We start from the raw sequence: 4,512 nt of genomic DNA, 5'->3' as shown, positions 1-4,512 counted from the left end.
TAATACTTTTTTCAAGATTGTCCTAACATACATTTAATGTTTACAGTATATGTCTTCGGAAGAAGCGCAGCATTAGATTTTTTTTTTTGTTCTCTCTCTTTGACTTCTGAATTTGAATTTCTGTCACAGATGTGCTTGAATTCTATTTTGGATGATTTGTGTTAAACTGCACAAATATTTGAAGAGCCATAGAATTCAAGAATCACACCAGTGCTGCTACTCCTCCGAACGGGTGAACGCCCTTGATTAACAACCTGCGTTGAGGTGGCTTTTGAGATTCGTGGTGTGGGAGAAAAATCTCTGAAGGCATTCTTAGACTTCAAGAGAGGGTCCACAATTTTCAAAGATTCACTTCCGTCTGAATCAGAGGCCTCACTTGTATCCGGAATATATTCATCTCCACTGTCATCTGAGTTGGAGTAATAATGCTTATCCATTCCAAAGTCAGCCTGTTTTTTTAATCTAAAAAACAACAACAACAACGAAATATAAAGGATAGAAGGCAGGAGACCAATAAAATATATGCAATTTGCTTGTAAGATTCCCTGAAATCTATATGGGTTGTTTACCTGTATACTTTTGGTCCTCCTGAGCCTGGGGATAGTAATATGGTCTGGGTCTGAGGCACAAAGTTCAGGGGCAGGATTTGACAATGATTCGTCAGAATCTGTGTCGTTATTCCAAGGAAGATTCAGCCCATATTTTTTGTCCAAGGGAGGAGACTGGGTTGCATCAGAGTCCAAGAGAAAATTGAGAACCCATTAAATACTTAATCCCCAGAGGAATCTGCACAGAAAAAGGTCTTAATTCTATTTGAAAAAAAAAAAAAACTAAAATATTGATGAATGATATTATGACAAAATAATGTAATAACAAAATTAGAATGATTTTAGGAAATTATTTGCAAAACCAAAACATTGTGGTACGATAATAATGCATATAATTATTCTACGCAGCTATATTTAACAAAAACACTTAATTGACCGTAACAAAAAGCTCCCGGGAGGAAAACTACATTAAATGTTTTTTTAACAGGGCAGTGAAAATATTGGAAAATAAAAAAAATAATGAATAAAATAATATGAAAAAAGAATTCAATGTGTATCGATGGACCCATATGAAATACTTATATCGCTATGTACTTATCAGCCATATCGCCCAGCCCAATATGTAACTGCAACTTCAAAACCTCGGGCCATAACAGGATTGTAACATGGGATGCATATCTTCATTCCTAAATTTGTAGATCCCGAGGAGGCTGCTCAATGGTCCTGGTAATGTAAACCTCAACCAATTCGGTCACAGCCAATGTTCTCCATCCTTGTTAAGAAGTTTTGAAATGATTTAATAGATATACTATTGCAAACTATACCAGAATTTTATACATTTTAAACTTTTGATCACAATTTTACCTATTTTCTAAAAATCTGAAGAATCCACATGCCAAATCACCTGCTGTGGACACATAGGTTCTGTTCTGACAGATAATTCAGTTACAGGTTGTGTACTTAAAGCCAATAAGAGGGCAATGCAGCAGTCGACAGCCTGACGAAAGCTTAAGTCTCCCAATGAGAGAACTGTAGTGGCTGGTAGGTTCTTAGATTGTAACATAGTAAAGACATACACTACGCATAACTGTATATCATATGATGATGAGGGAAAATATTATTAGCTACGATTTATGTCCAGATATATTAGAAAACTTGTCCAACCAGCACAGGTCTATCTAACTGTAATTTTAACATCTCAAGACACGACAGGATGACCACATGATACGCATACCTCCTTTTCAGAGTCTGTCAAACCTTGAGAAGGCTGCTTCGATGTTCTGGTGGCATCAACCTCAGCCGATTCAGTCATTGTCGGTTGTCCTCCATCCTAATGAACAAGTTGAATATTAATTTAATGAATTAAAAAAAAGAAAATGGATCAGAATTTTACACATTTTAACGAACAAGTTCACGAATGAAACAAAACCAATTACTTTAGCGCATGACAATTAATCTTCAGTAGAGATATGTTGTGACTGATATTTCAGTCACAGGTTGTCTTTTGAACGCCACCAGGGCCGCAATGGAGCACAGGACAGCCAAAAGTCTTCTTGTCGGACAGCTGTAGTGGCTGGTAGGTTCTAAGATTATAACATAGTAAAGGCACATACAACTCCTAACTGTATTTCATATGATAATGAAGGAAAAGATGATTAGCTATGATTTATGTCAACAATAAAAATGGCTCTACGGGGTCCCCACGAACGCAAACCTGACAGTTGGGTGTCAGATGGCCAACATACCTGACTCGCAATTCAACTCAACTGGACCCCACAACACAAGAAAAAGCTGAGTGAGCCTCAAACCAGACATACACATTCACTGACAAATATCCTGTGACACCAGATATATTAGAAGTCTTGTCTAATCAGCACACGTCTATCTAACTGCAATTTTAACATCTCGAGACACGACAGGATGAGCACACGATACGCATACCTCCATTTCTGAGTCTGTAAAGCCTGGAGGAGGCTGCTTCGATGTTTTAGTAGCATCATAAATTTATTGAATTAATTATATTTGAGGTTGGATTAGATTTTTACACATTTTAAGCCTTAGCCACCCAAAACAAAACATAAGCTCATGAATGAAATAAAACTAATTAATTTCGCCCATGCCAATTAATCTTCTGTAGACACGTGTTGTGACCAGTGTTGTTTTTGGCAGGCATTTTAGATTTTGTCCAAGTCATTTGGACAAAGTGCTGATTTGTTTACATCACATTTAGTCATCCCAATTCGTTATAGTTTTAGTCCAGTTTTAGTCAACGAAAACTAAAAAAAGGGTTTTAGTCCAGTTTTAATCGACGGAAACGCAAAAAAAGTTTTACCCTAGTTTTCGTCAATTTATTCACAAAGGTTTTAGTCCAAGCGGCACGGTGGCCCAACTGGTTAGCATGATGGCCTCACAATATTGAGGTCGTAGGTACGATTCTGGCTCCGGCCTTCCTGCGTGGGTTTCCTCTGGGTAATCCGGTTTCCTCCCATATTCTTAAAACATGCATGGCAAGTTGCTTGGACACTCTAATTGCCCCGAGGCATGAGTGTGAGCGTGGATGGTTGTTCGTCTATGCATGTCCTGCGATTGGCTGGACACCAATTCAGGGTGTACCTCGCCTACTGCCGAAGACAGCTGGGATAGGCTCCAACACCCCCCGCGACCCTAGTGAGGAGAAGCGGTACAGATAACGGATGGATGGATGGATGGATGGGTTTAAGTCCATTTGAGTTAAAACAAGGCATTCAAGGTTTCCACCCAATAACAAAGACTTTTGGATGGACTACTAAGGATTCTTCATTACAAACAGAAAAAAGTGGCAACAGTGGAATCAATACTCACTGCTCCAAAATAAGCAGAGAAGCAAAACATTTTGTTGGGCAACTGTTGTGGCTTTATTTCACTAAAAGCAACATAAAATAATTTATGAACCACATGCTAACAATTTTGTCTAGTCAACGAAAAAAATTCATGTACATCACGTCATGTTTTCGTCATAAAAGAACCTCGTATAGCTTGTCATCGTCATTAAAAAAGGGGCGTTAACGAAGTATTTTCGTCATAGTCATCAGTGACGAAAACAACACTGGTTGTGACTGATATTTCAGTCCCAGGTTGTCTCCTGAACACCACCAATTGGGCAAGGGCGCGCAGGAAAGCCTGGGGTCTTCTATTTTTACAGTATAGAAAGGCTAAATATCAAATTGAAACAGTGTTTTATATCATGAATATACAGGGTTGGTGCTGGTTCTGGTAGGGAAACCACAACATAAAGATGTCCTTAATTAGTCCCACAATGGGGATATTTGCAATATGGCATATGATGGCCTAACAGGGCCACCGCCCAGAAAGGAGTAACGCAGAACTTTGTAATACTGTCACTCCCTGACCAGTTCGTTGTTCCTGCAGAGCCAAACTTTGACTCAGACCCACAAATTTGAATTACAGATAGTGGACAATGGAGAACTCCCCCAGTCAGTCATCATGTTCAACTTCCATAGAAACTTCACATACATTTATTAGATTGCCAAACTAATTGGAAACTACATCACCAGAACACCACAAGTGGGCTCTGTTATTGTACTTAAAGATGCATCTTACAAACCTGTGTTCTCCAAGGCCAGCTGGTCCATAGTCTTAAGTTATTTCTTCGCCAACATCAATGTCTCGGAGCGCAAACAGACAGAGGTGTGGTCTGTCCTCTGTTGTCATCTTCTTCATTTTACAGTTGGGGTGCATGTGGTCATCATTAACCAGTCTTCCCAGACTGCCATCTTCTTGAGCTGCATCAACACTTAAAATAGATTAAAAAAAAAAAAAACAATTATTCAATCAATGTCAGAAATTAATCTTTGAGACAATCTTGTGTACACAAAACATAAAAATAGGAAATCCACAATTTTTAAATCTAAATCAAATCATACAAGAAATTTCTATTGGAATCAGACCCTATTAACAGCTTGTC

General features: G+C 38.5%; 1 long non-coding RNA gene across 1 annotated transcript; it reads right to left on the bottom strand.

Moving 5' to 3' along the window:
- Window positions 1–333: 333 nt before the first annotated feature.
- LOC148315102 (uncharacterized) lies at window positions 334–4,176 on the bottom strand. Its single transcript, XR_015841272.1, has 4 exons — window positions 4,153–4,176; window positions 1,783–1,878; window positions 570–722; window positions 334–462 (listed from the first exon to the last, which is right to left on the bottom strand). It is a non-coding gene; the product is annotated as an uncharacterized LOC148315102 (long non-coding RNA).
- Window positions 4,177–4,512: the final 336 nt, after the last annotated feature.

Source organism: Idiotropiscis lumnitzeri, unplaced genomic scaffold, assembly GCF_059441095.1.
Source record: "Idiotropiscis lumnitzeri isolate Australia: NSW breed Sydney's pygmy pipehorse unplaced genomic scaffold, RoL_Ilum_1.0 HiC_scaffold_125, whole genome shotgun sequence".
In the NCBI taxonomy this organism is placed as follows: domain Eukaryota; kingdom Metazoa; phylum Chordata; class Actinopteri; order Syngnathiformes; family Syngnathidae; genus Idiotropiscis; species Idiotropiscis lumnitzeri.
Note: the sequence above shows the minus strand (reverse complement) of the source record. Positions and strands in the feature narration are given on the sequence as shown.